General features: G+C 44.2%; 1 protein-coding gene across 1 annotated transcript in view; it reads right to left on the bottom strand.

Moving 5' to 3' along the window:
• Nucleotides 1-453: 453 nt before the first annotated feature.
• The window catches only part of LOC148027527 (serine carboxypeptidase-like), a 49,940-nt gene continuing 36,557 nt past the window's right edge, over nucleotides 454-13,836 (bottom strand). The window contains exons 10-12 of the mRNA XM_087689258.1: nucleotides 1,900-2,764; nucleotides 1,319-1,446; nucleotides 454-1,145 (exon numbers count right to left, since the gene is read on the bottom strand). The gene's annotated coding sequence lies outside the window, so the exon portion shown is untranslated. The remainder of the gene's footprint in view (nucleotides 1,146-1,318; nucleotides 1,447-1,899; nucleotides 2,765-13,836) is intronic.

Here is a 13,836-nt window from a genome sequence, read left to right as displayed (position 1 = left end):
TTTTCACACATAGGATTATTATTTAGTTTAGGTGCTACTAGTGCACGAGTTTATTTGTGCACTTCTACACAAATTTATTTATTATTCTTGTAACCTTTGTATTATGACCCAAGGGCAAGATGATCACTTTTGTAAGATGATATTTATTAGATAGATCCTAGAAAATTATCATGCACTCTTATCTCAATCTCTCTTGCTCTATTTCGTTCTCTCAATTTTTGGTTAATTAATTGTAAGTGTTATTGTTTAGTGAAGAGAATAACATTGGTATCAGAGTGTGAGCTTATCAGTCGGCCCATCAACATCAGTGAAGATTCCATCCTACCATACAAGGCATCATCCTCAAGATCAACAAGCATCAATCGATTGTCCAGCGCGTTCTGGAATCATATAATAGAATGAATCTGCAAAACTATAGTGACAACAAAACTGCAAACGAAGTATTGACAGACTCTATAGTCAGACATTTGCAAATATAATGACTAATTTCATATATTAACATCCTATCCTCCACTGTCTTGTACATATGAACTGTTATTTCATCCCAGCCTTCTCGCTCTGACATAATATCAAAAAGCTGTTTTGGTTGGTCTTCAATTTTGAGAGACATCCCTCAGTGGGTCCTTGACATGGTCCACAAATCACATGCAACCTGCACTCTGTGTGTGTGTGTGTGTGTGTGTGTGTGTGTGTGTACGCATACCTTCTTTGAGGTGCAATTTACGAGCTGAAAGCTTACTGACAGTAGTTTTAAATCCATAAAGCAGCTGTGTGGCAGTGTCTGGAGAAAAGCACTGTTGTCATCTACCCACTTGTTTCAGATTTATGAATGACTCGTCATTAAATTGGATGCCCTTCATAAAACATTGGATCGTTTCTAGAGAAGCTTTTGGTTGATCCATTGGCACAACATGACCAGCATCATGAACTTGAGAGCATGAGAATGCTCATACTTGACAGGAAACTTTGGAAGTCATGCATAGTAAAACCATCAAAATAGATGAGATACAATACCTTGAGAAAGGAAAGCAGACCATAATTTGAAGAACTACCAGCTTCCTCACCATCAACAAGGAATGATTCTGAAGAAGCAGATGCATATAGCTTTCTTTGCCAGACATTTGCTGAAACCCATCTAGAGTTGCCTGGTATCCCAACACAAGTTCTCAAGAAATGAATAGTTTCACCCAAACATTTTCTCTTCACAGAGAACAAAGACGAGAACCTAGTATGCATCTTTTGGCCAAACTAAACTGTCCAACAAAAGTGATGTACATCTGACGACTTCTAAATTCCACATCCAATCAACAATAATCACCTTCTGAACAAGTGTGCTGCATGAGACAAACTTTCTGCCTCCGACACCTACAGCATCTTTCACCAACCGTGTTTAAAAGAGAAGTCATACCACAAATTTCCACCGCGTTTCTTCTGTATGTCAGAGTGCTGCAGAAGAAAACAGGATGTTCAGTAATACTGTGACTCTTTCAGAGATTGCTCAGTTAGCAAGAAAAAGAAAAAATGGATTACGTTGGACAGGTACACAGCGAAAGGGATCAGAAGTAATCAGTTGCATGAAAATCAGTCAGGGGCACTCGTGTTTGTGGTGTAACATTCCTACCTCTGTCCTTCAGGTACAATGTAACTGAGCAAGCACCCGACATCGTCAACAGATTACTAAGCACTGAGCAGCCTAAGTCTTCACTTGTGAGCTAGCTAACACTTGGTGGCCACTGTTGCATATAATCATGTTGCTCTTTTGATGAGAAGTGTCATGGAAGACAAACCACCTTACCACACAAATGGAGATACAAGGCGACTGCATGCAATACCCAATAGTATCAACATACCCTTATGCAGCATGCAAGCCTTACAGACATCAGGAGTTCACCTACTTACCACCTGGAGTTGTGCTTTGATTCACGCTTTGATCAGTGGGTGCTCTTAATGTATGGACTGCTTCCTTCTTTCAGAAGCTCACTCAAGAGCGGATAAATAGACTGTCACCCACCCTACCCTATGGGACAAAGAAAGAAAAAAAGTTATATTAACGTCTACAAAAAGCCAACTCGGCAAGACCAAAATGTCACATCTGAAAAGTCACGGAATTTTTCCGAGTCCCCAGATAGCTGTCATCTAATGCTATGACTAACTAAATGGAAAATGAACAATAAACAATACAAAGCTGATGAGTGAAAAATGCTGTCTACGCCAGATACAATGTGGAATGTGGATGACTACGGCAGGAATATAATGTCCAGCATAAGATTCTCCAGTGACATAGAAATTATTGCTTGCAAATTCAGGACGTGCTTCAAAAACGGCCTGTCAGAAGAAAAGAAAACCTTGCTTTTCTGAACTTTCTGTCAAGTGTTGCTGCAAAACCTGGAAGTTGTACACATTTAGACTAACTCCACACCATGATGGATGTCACAGACATCAGTGGTGTAGCTCAATCCCATTCCAGTAGGCTGGTCCACAAAAATACTGCTTAACATCTAGATTCAACAATATAGATTAAGCCATGTCTTTTTGGTGATATGTCAAAACCTTCCATAAATGACTTTCATGATAAGCAGTTGTATTTCTTACCTTGTCCCATCCATAATCATTCCACACAAGAGTGCGATTATTGGCGATCTGGAAGGGGCCATTCTCATAAAACAAAGCAAGCTCACTGCTGCAACTAGGGCCTCCAGAAATCCATAGCCCTTCTGGATCCTCAGCCTTATTTGCATGTGATACAGAGAGCATGTAGAAAATCCTGTAAAGTGAATGTGAGCTCACACAAAATCTAGAAGAACAAGATTTCTCACAAAGTAAGCAGAGCGTAAGCAAAAGCAGAAAGCTAGAAAAATAACAACCAATAAATTTTCTGTTGTGGAAAAAGATTAAGTAAAATCAAGTAATATAGGCCCACGTAATCATTAACTCACAATATACATTACTGCCCCAAAAGATAGTCTCAATAAACCATAGTTCACACCAAGGTTGCCATAACTTTAGATGGGTAATTGGCAAACCAAGCCATATTTATGACAGCAAGAGGCATTGAAAGCAAAGTAGATTGGAGCAATCTTAGTGTACTTCATCCAATTGCAATACAAGTTAAAGAAATGCCACAAGGAAAACCAATTTTTGGGGCCAACCAGGAGTCTACTATTCAAGATAGTGGTAACATTTGTAGGTTCAATTTATGTGAATTTTATGCTTGCTAGTGCTTAATCAAGTTATTCACCACCCTATCCGAGAAGGAACTTTGGTTTCAATTTGAGGCTCCCGAGGAGGAGATAGTCTCACTACCAGATTCTCATCCATTGGATGTTCCTAAGACTTCAATAGAAACAAAGATTCAAGGGGAGTATCAACCTCCTCCCTTGCTGGGTACGAGAGACACTCCATGATGCAAGGATCAATGGTCTTCCCCAAGAGTGGAAGCCACAAGATGGACCATCATGGTCTTACAAAACCAGGCTTTATATTACGTCCTTGGACATCCAGATGCGTGCTAGTAGCATTGGTCACATATTGAGCTAAAAATGCATTAGCCTGACTTAAACAACCCCAAAACATGTTTAATTAATGAAGAAACGTTTTTATTTTAAAAAGAAACGCAATCCTAGAGAGTTACTCTGTCCCACATGCAAAACCATAATTTGGGTGCCCCAAACTTTCTATAAATAGGCATGCAACCCACCACTCTCCCACAATCTCGTTTTTGCAGTTTCGGGAGCCGTATCTCTACTGCCCACACCCCTTTCACGAAGGACATTGCGGTCAGAGCTTCCCCTAGCCATCTACTACCATCTGGTGCCTAATTCCAGCCTTCGCCTTCACTCTACAGTTCTCACCTAGTACCCCAAAGCTGTTGCCTACAACTAGATTGTTGTGTTTCATGCTGACATCATCATCTAACGCTATCGCCATCAATCTAGAGCTATCGCCCTGACATTCTCTCTCCCCCATAGGCTGCGTTTACAGTTTTTGGCTTCTGCCCTAACTTTCTCTCTCCTCAGATACCTACGTTTTTAGTCATTCTCTCTCCTGCACTGCCATCTGCATCATATCCAACCTTCCTTGGCTACATTTGCTAATGTTTGACACACGGAGGCTGCCTTGCTGCGTTTCAAGATCTATTTGGAGTACGACACACTCTACAATTCATAACCTTTCCCTTGATCCCAGAGATACGAGAGTTTGAGGTTCAGTATTTACTACATAGTGTGTTGGCTACATGAGCACTATATATTCAATATTCATTCACTTCATTATTCATTGTATTCAATGTCTCTGAGTTACCCTCACCCTGACCCTAACTGTCTTCTATGTTTATCAGTCTGTGCTTTGTCGTATGATTGGTCTTGTGTTTTCTGAATTTAGAACATTTTTTCACATGGTCAGGGTTGTCACATCCGATGGCGTCCAAGTAGTACAGTCCGATGCTAATACGCTGCTAATCAGACTAAAAGTCCGATGAAAGAAAAAATACATATAATTTTAAAGGGAGAACTTGAAAGAATGAATGAGATGGTGGGGGAAGGGGAGATTTTTACATAAAGGAAGAGTGAATTTGTTAGTTTAAAACTTTAATCTTTAATCTTTTCTCTTGAGTCTTTGTGTGTGAGAAAGAAAAGAAAGAAAAGAATAGAGAGAAAAAAAAGAAGAATAGAGAAGATTCAAGAAAAAAAAGAAGAAAAGAAAGGTAAGAAAGAAAAGAAAAAAATGGGTTACAAGGCCTGAAAATGGTCCAAAAAGTGACCATTTGTTCGCCGCAAGGCCCAAGCATATGGGACCCGCTGCCCACGTAAAGGTCGAGAGTCTAAGGTCGGCGGACAGGGCGCAATTAGTGACTCCGGTGGGAAACGAACCGAACAGGTTGGACGAGTTGACCCGTCCATCAGACATGGACAACCGGGCACATGGTATCAGAGCTAGGTACACTCTGAGGAACCTTGGCCTTTGATCGAAAAGCTCATCAACAAAAATAGAAACAAAAGGGTCAAATGACTTCGAACACATGCACAATGCTACTCCAATCTCCACTGCCAAACATGGACAAAAACGATCAAGAGTGGGCCTCTTAGTTTGCTTCTATCTAATCTAACATGGGCGGAGAACTATCAGACTACCATGGAGTCCGCAAAAGATATTAGATTTTTGCCGCTGAGTATGATCTCGATTCTCATCCTTATGTATAAGGCTCAACAAGAGGCTGAAGGTAGGCCTAAGTTTTCTCCTTTAGATTCAGTGCACAAAGCTAATGATCTTCCAAGACCCTTGGAATCTCCACTACGAACCAGCCATCCGCAAGAGGAACCTCGCTCGGATTACACATCACTTCCACAATACTTTTTTTCTCCGATGCCAAGTATGAACTCTATTATTTCAAATTCTATGCCAACTAATTTTGTATTTTCTGTTGGATCGAGGGGATACTCATCATGAAGAGACTCTTCAAAACAAACTTTGGTTTGTGAATAATGAGAAAGACAAATATTTCTTTATGAACTCAAAACTAGGTAAGAAGCTAAAAGTAGAACTTGTAAGTATTACGTCCTTTCTTTTTCCTTCAAATGATTATATTTCTCATGGTCAATATATGGAGTAGGTGCATCTTCATCTAATGCATTTGATGGACAAAAGGAACCAACCATGCTTTCCACAACAACATCCATCACTAATCCATTTGCGCTCCCACCCATCCCTCTCTTATCTTCCACTGCACCTTTCTTTCTGCTTCCATTAAGTGCACTGCATTATCCGCCACATTGGGGGGTTTTGCACATTTAGGCACACGTTTAGGACCTCTACATACTTGTACCTATGACGAAGGCTCGACATCCCACACATACACTTTTGGGTTATCCCTCTCGGAGTACATCCCAAACATACTCCAGTGTGGATCGTTTGGTATCGTAGTTTGTCTCTATGGCATTACCTAGTGGACCATCTAATCATTCCGTTGTGCCCCAGCCAACATTTGGACAAGGCTATTATGTCCCAATGCCTCCACTTACACCTACGGTATCATATGGACCTATATCCATTTTGGTACCTCCACAGCAATCGGCACTCATCCGATATCAACAGTACATTTTTGCCTATCCATCATTACCCCTCCTCCTCCTTATTGACCAACACTACTACCATCTTATCATATCTATCCATCTTCAAAGACACCTCATGATTCTAATTCCTTACCCACCAAGCATGCTTGTAATAACAAGACTCGTTTCAACAGGTCAAAGTGTTGGGAATAAAGGTTCACCATGCCTTTTATAGTGTTCGAGTGTGCACGCACCCTTACACTTGTGTTATATATATATATATATATATATATATCTATCATTGTACCAAAAACTTTGAGTGTCGTGCTCTCACCTAAAGTGGTACGTCTTATCATTGTACCAAAAACTTTGAGTGTCGTGCTCTCACTCTTTCTGCTCACTCTCTCTACTTTGAACTCTACACTAAACTTGATCTGCACTCTATCTCGATCCTTGCACATCTGCCATCAAATTGGTATCAAAGCGAGCAAAGACAACTCAAGTGTACACACGTCTCAAGACAGTGAACAAGCATGAGCATGTCAAGCAGGTCGACGTGTCTAAGTAAGCTCGACTAGCAAGCAGCACACGGGCTGCAACGACCAAGTGCTACAACAACTGGCAAGTGACAAAACCGACAGGGCCGAGCACAATCAGCAAATGACAGGGAAGCTACAACAAGTCAATGTTGTCGACAGGAAGGCGGTAATCAAGTGAACAAGCAACAGTCAGGCAGACACGTGCAAGGTGGACACGACAGCGACCCAACTGGTCAATGCCATCACGGCACAGAGTCAACAAGCAGCCTTCGTCTTTTTTTTTTATTTTCTGCAATTTTTTCTTCTCCCACTATTAAGTGTTCGCATGCATAAGCATACGTACAATCTTGGTCCAAAAATTTAGGGCTTTTTGTGGATTTGGGGACTGTGATGCAAAACAACACAATCTGACCCAGAAATTGCAAAATTGATGCACGTTTGCCAAAGAAATTTTAGGGCTTTTCACATTTTAGTAAAAAAATTTCAATTTAACTAAAATTTGTGCACACCGAAAAATTGGGGCTTTTGCAGAATTTCATCAATTTGTACAATAATTGCCCGGTATATGCACTTGGGTACATGTATTGATGCAATTTGAACGAATTTCCTTTTGAAAATTTGAGGCTTTTGACCAAAATTGTCAAACTTGTGCCCGTGAATGCTTTTGGAGTAGAAATTGCAATCAAATTTTGGGGATTTCACATGTAATCGTGGCTTGGCCTCTAGATGTGGCTGTAATTGCTTGTGGAGTGCAGTAGCAAACACTCTAATTCTGAAAATCAATTTGCAGATCTGAAATTTCTGCAATTTTTTTTATTTTCACACTTGGTTGGTACTTGCAGCACTTGTGTGACATTTGGGCTTGCATTTTCGGTGACTTTTGAGTCAATTTAGTGCTGCAAATTATGGCTGGAAACACTGACAACAGCAATCTTTTGCATATCAAGAAGCTTGAGGATGCACATAATTTTGCAATATGGCAAAAACAATGCTACAATGTCTTGGTGTAGAAGAAACAAGTGAAGCCCATTAAAGTGAAGAAGATATGGAACAAGAAGAGTGGGATGACTTGGTTGAGCTTGCATGCTCTACCATTGAGCTATCAGTGTCATACAACTTGCTCTTTAACATTGAGAAGCTGAATTCAGCATATGCAATGTGGCAAAGACTTGAAGAATTGTATGCTCAAAAAAGTGCAGCCAACAAGGTTTATTGGCTAAAAAAGTTGATGGACTTTCGCATGAACGAAGGTACTGTCAAAGTGCAACGATGCGGAAGCGTGGGACCAAGACTGAGAGAGAGAGAACGCAGAGAGAAGAGAGAGAAAGAGACAGTGGAAGATGAAGATCTGCTGTATAAAGTGTGCTGTATACAAAGATATGCAAATATGTACACGGGCGCAGTGCACGGGACTGCGTGTCTCCACCTCGACGATGCAACCTGCTGTTCACCTTGAAGTCCGCTGTAGTCTGCACGATCTCCAGCCTGAAATCTGCAAACAGAGATGTAATCTGCACGAATCTCCAGCCTGAAACCTGCGATCAGAAGTGAGAGAGACTGTGCTGGACATCGGCTATAAATAGCCAGGAAATATGCGCCAGAAAAGACAGGTCGGCTGCATTAAATGCAGCCAACTGGTGCAGTACAGTCGGACTGCCACGTGGCAGTCCGACTGGTCAGTCCGACCAGTCGCCGTACTGTACAGCCAGGATCTGACATCGCTAACACCCCCTCTCAGAGCCTGGACGGGGCAGAAGCCTAAGGGATCTAGTATGTCTCCGAAGTAGAGCCTGGGGAAGCGCCTTCGTAAACAAATCTGCAAGGTTGTCCTCCGTCTTGCAGTACTCCACAGCGATGGTCTCATCCAGAAGCTTCTCTCTGATGAAGTGGTACTGGATCTCTTTGTGCTTCGTCTGGGCATGGAAAACAGGATTCCGTGCCAAGGCAAGGCAACTCTCATTGTCGCATTGCAGCAAAGTAGGACGAGTCTGGGGGCAGCCAAGCTCCTCCAACAATCTCCGAAGCCACACAGCCTCACATGTGGTGGAAGACGCGGCCCGATACTCCGCCTCAGTAGACGAAAGGGCTACCGTGGGCTGCTTCTTGCTACTCCATGAGATAACACCTGCACCCAAGGTAAAACAGTAACCTATAGTAGACCGCATGTGGTCCACATCACCAACCCAATCCGAGTCCCTCCAACCTACAAGTACAAAATCTGAACCACCTGTGCCTGCTGGATAATGAATCCCTAAGTCAGATGTCCCCCTCAAATACCGAAGTATCCTCTGGGCAGCCTGCCAATGCACCGTCTGAGGGTCACTCATGAACCCCGCCAAGAGACCAACAGCAAAACAAAAATCAACACGAGTGTTGAGGAGCCAAATCAATGATCCAATCAACTGACGGTAGCAGGAAGCATCCGCCATGGGAGAATCGGAATGTGAAGTGGCCTTCCAGTTCGGATCCATAGGAGTAGAAATGGTCCGACAATCCTCCATCGCAAAAGAATCCAAGAGCTCCTGTAGATATCTCTACTGAGAGATGAAAATCCCCCTCTGAGACTGATAAATCTCATGGCCCAAAAAGAAGTGGAGTAGACCCAAGTCTGTCATCTCGAACGCCTGATGTAAAGCTGCCTTCGTCTCTTAGACCTTCTGTGCATGATCACCTGTGACAATCAAATCGTCAACATACAACACAAAAAGCACACAACCAGCCTCGGAAGTGTGTACATAAAGCTGCGGATCGGCCTTGGAACGCCGATATCCCAACTATGACTGAAGGAACGAATCAATCTTCTCGTTCCATGCACGCGGAGCCTGCTTGAGGCCATACAAAGCCTTCTTTAACCTGTAGACTTGCCCATCTGAAGATCCAAAGCCAAGAGGCTGCTCAACATAGATCTCCTCCTTCAAATCACCATTAAGGAAGGCCGACTTCACATCCAACTCGTAGACAGGCCAGCCAAGGCAAGAACAGCTCGAATAGTCGCCATACGAGTAGTGGGGGCAAAAGTATCATGACAATCAATCCCTGGGCGCTGTGCAAAACCTTTAGCAACAAGGCGAGCCTTGTGCTTGTCCAAAGAACCATCGCTAAGATACTTGGTCTTGAAGACCCATTTGACGCCAATCACCTTCTTATTCAGGGGGCGAGGCACGAGATACCAAGTGCCATTCCTCTCAATAGCCTCCAACTCGGCTTCCATAGCTTTCTTCCATGGTGCGGACTGTAAAGCCTCCTTCACGGAGGTGGGCTCGCGATCCTGCAGAACACGGGTCATCAAACAATAGTTAGAGCAAATAAGCTCCGTAGAATGTGCCTGGTGCCTCCGTGACCGCCGCGGACCATCCTGCGGTCCCCACTCCTCAGGGACCCCCTCGATCCCTGAATCACGGAGTGTGTCATGGGGCCAGCGAGGAGGAGGCCGAACCTCTCCTCGTCTCTCTCCATCAGCTGAAGACTCTAGGATATCCACCGGTGGTAACTCCTCGGGGGTGACCGGTGGAACAGTAGACTCTGTATCGGAAACAGAATCGGAATCAAAAGGCGCTGGCTCCAAAGGAACTGTTTCAGGAGCCCAACTCTCCCCGGGATCTCCAAGAACGGGATGCTCCTCACCCGCTACTATGGCCGGAACCTCCACGAACCGCACATCTCGACTGGTGTACACATCCCGCTTGACGGGATCATACAAACGATAGCCTTGGGACTGAGAGCTGTAGCCAACAAACACCTGTCTTCGGGAAGCTCCTTCAAATTTATCACGATGAGCCTTGGGAATGTGAACATAGGCATCACACCCAAAAACCCTAAAATAAGAAACATCAGGCTTAGTCCCAAAGTAAGCCTCAAAAGGTGTCATCCCATCAACGGCCAAAGTGGGGGATCGGTTAAGGATGTGGACTGCAGTAGCCACAGCCTCGGCCCACAGAAACTGAGGTGTCTGTCGGTGCTCCATCATGGTGCGCGCCATCTCGATCACACTTCTGTTCTTCCGTTCAAGAATGCCATTTTCTTGAGGAGTGTTGGTGTTAGCAAACTCGTGGTGAATACCTTTATCTGCACAAGAACAAGCAAACTCATTAGAAACAAATTCACCACCCTTGTCGGATCGCAAGGTCTTCAATCGCCAGCCCGATCAGTTCTCCTCAAAGAGAAGCCAATCCTTGAAGTGGGAGAAAGTCTCCGACTTTAACGCCAAGAAATAGGCCCAAGTCATCCTGCTGTAGTCATCTACGATCAACATGAAGTACGAGCTTCCTCTCAAGGACTCGTTCCTCATAGGGCCACAAAGATCTGTAGATACAAGCTCCATCGGGGAAGTAGACCGCCGCGAAGCTTTGTTGGGAATCGCATCCCTATGCTGTTTCCCACGAATGCAGGAGACGCATGGCTGCTGGCTCACCACTATGTCCGGCAACCCTCGAACAAGCTGTCCACGTGACGCCCTCCGAAGATAATCATAGTTGAGGTGACCAAACCGAGCATGCCATAGCTCTGACTGTGTCTGAGAGGTAAGAAGAAGAGTAGGAAGAACGGTAGAAGACGTCAATTTGTAGATGCCGTTCTCCTCATATCCTGATGAGAGAACCTTCCTTGACCCACGATCAAGGACTTGCACCGAATTACTGTCAAACTCCACCAAAAGTCCAAGTGAACAAATCTTATGAACCGAAAGTAGATGATACCCCAAACCTGGGACATGCAAGACCTCTGAGGTATGAGTACCACCACGTCCATCTAGAATAAGCTGCATCTCACCCCGTCCTACAATAGACACAGAAGAGCTATCTCCGATGAGAATCTCCCCACGCGAAGGTCGCAACTGGGCAACACCAACTGATGAAGGAGTCATATGCCAAGAGGCACCACTGTCAACGATCCACTCTCAAGCCTGGGAAGCTGTCATTGCAGCATGAGAAGCATTCGAGGTAGTGTCCTCAATGACAGCTAGATGAAGAAACGCAGCTGATGAGGGTGTAGCCACCGCTCCAGAATCCTTCGTGTCCTTGTTGGTGTCCTTCTTGTCTTTGTCAGGGCAATTCTTCTTCCCATGGCCGGTCTTTCCACAAATATGGCATGTGGATTCTTTGTCCTTGTCCTTCTTTGACTTGTTGTCCTCCTTCTTCTTTTGGTCCCTCCCCTTCTTCTGAGAGGCTTGACCTGTCAAGGCTTCCGACTTGGAAGTATACTGTCCCTTCAATCGTTCCTCTTGGTCCAAGACCATAGGAACCAACTCTTCCCATCGAAGAGTAGACTCACGCCCCGAAGCAATAAGGGCGGAGTAAAAAGCACCGAATTGTGGCGGCAACTGGGACAAGAGTGTGATCGCCATGTCTTCGGAGGAAATCAGCTTCCCCGCATTCTGAACCTGCATCTGAAGCTGTCTAAGCTTGTTGATGTGCTCCCGCAGTGAAGAAGACTTATTCACAGACAAGGTCCGCATCTGCACCTCCAAAGAAACCCGCTTCATAAGGGTCATCCGGTTATACATCTGATCAAGCTCCAGCCATATCTCCCGAGTCACCGTCAACTGCTCAATGTGGGCTATCACGGCTGTAGTACAAGACAGAAAAAGAAAAGAACGAATCCGGGCATTCAGTTTATCCCAGTGAGACTGTGCCTTGGCCAACTCCGCACGAGCATCGGAAGAGAGTTTGGACTCATCTCTCACCGAGGGCCGGTCGATCTCCTCCTGTACAAGCTCCGCCAAATCGTAGGACTCAAGGATGGCCAACATCATCACGCGCCAGATGCGGTAATTGTCGCCATCGATCTTTTGATTTGCGGGAAGAGCCGGTAAGACAGGCACCTTCCGGTCCATGATCGTCTGGAACTCCAAGTCAATCTCTGTAGACATCTTCACCTGTAATGCCTTCACAAACGCAAAAGCAGCCCCCTCTGACTGTGAAAACGCAGCCTGCTAGGGCTCTTTCTTCCGCGTCCCGAACCTTCTTCACCCACCGGAGGCGATGAAAAAGTAAAACCTGCACTTGAAAGCTGAAAACTCAGCCTTCCTCCTCTTCAAACAGCAGTAAACAACAGCAAATCCACCAACTGGACTCCTTTCTCGCACGCCCACGCTTGCTTCAGCCTTGTTCCGATGCGCAACCCTCCCACTTGCTCTCGAACGCTGGAAACGCAGCCTTGTGTCGCGATGGAATCTCCTCTTCAGGTTGGTTCTTCACTCAATCAGCCCTTCTACGCTGCTCTGATACCATGTCAGAGTGCAACGATGCGGAAGTGTGGAACCAAGACTGAGAGAGAGAGAACGCATGTCTATACATTTGAACAAGTTCAACACAATTTTCAATCAACTGATTGCTTTGGATTTCCATATTGATGATGAGTTCAAAGCTACTTTCTTGCTATGCACTTTGCCTCAAAGTTGGGATACTTTCAGGACAGCCTTGAGTAACTCAAATGCTCAACTGTTATATTCTGATGTGGAGAGTTCTTTGCTGATGGAAAAACTCAACGCGCAAAATAATTCACCAAACAAGTCTTCTAATGCATTGCACACTAGGAGCAAATTTTAGTAAAAGGGCAGTTCTAAAAGTAGAGCACGCAGCAAGTTTCGTGGCAAAAATGTGGAGTGCCGTCATTGTGGCAAGAAAGGACACTACAAACGGGACTGTTTTCAATTGAAGAAAGAGAAAGGCAAAAGCAAAAACACTGAAGACAACAAGGCTGAGAAAAAGAATAGCCAACCTGCAAAGAAGAGCAATGTGAAGATAGAAGAGCTAAATGTAGTCACTCATGAGAATGACAGTGACGGTGATGTACATCTTGCTTCTTTGAGTGCATATGCATTGATTGCAAATTCTGAGGATGACATGCACACTTGGATACTTGATTTAGGTGCATCTTTTCATGTTACACCACATCATGAATGGTTTTTATACTACAATGGTGGTGCACGTGGTGTTGTCCACTTCGGGGATAACTATGCATGTAAAATTGTAGTCATTGGCAATGTGAAATTGGAATTTCAGCATGGCTCCATGTTTGTTTTGCATAATATGAAGCATGTACCTCAGCTCAAGAAGAGCTTGATAAGCACAAGCCAGCTAGATGATGAAGACTATCACACCACCTTCAGCGATAGCAAATGGAAAATTTGTTAAGGGATCTCGCATTGTTGCCAAAGGCTCCAAAAGTGATACTCTGTATCCTTTACATGTATCTAACCTACGTGACCATGTAGTCGCCATAACTGAGCAACCAAGTGTTTCTTTGTGGCA

The sequence above is a fragment of the Lygodium microphyllum genome, chromosome 12 (assembly GCF_053477565.2).
Source record: "Lygodium microphyllum isolate KBCC chromosome 12, Lygodium_microphyllum_v1.1.10, whole genome shotgun sequence".
Lineage (NCBI taxonomy): Eukaryota > Viridiplantae > Streptophyta > Polypodiopsida > Schizaeales > Lygodiaceae > Lygodium > Lygodium microphyllum.
The sequence above is the reverse complement of the archived record's forward strand: the minus strand, read 5'-3'. Positions and strand labels throughout refer to the sequence as shown.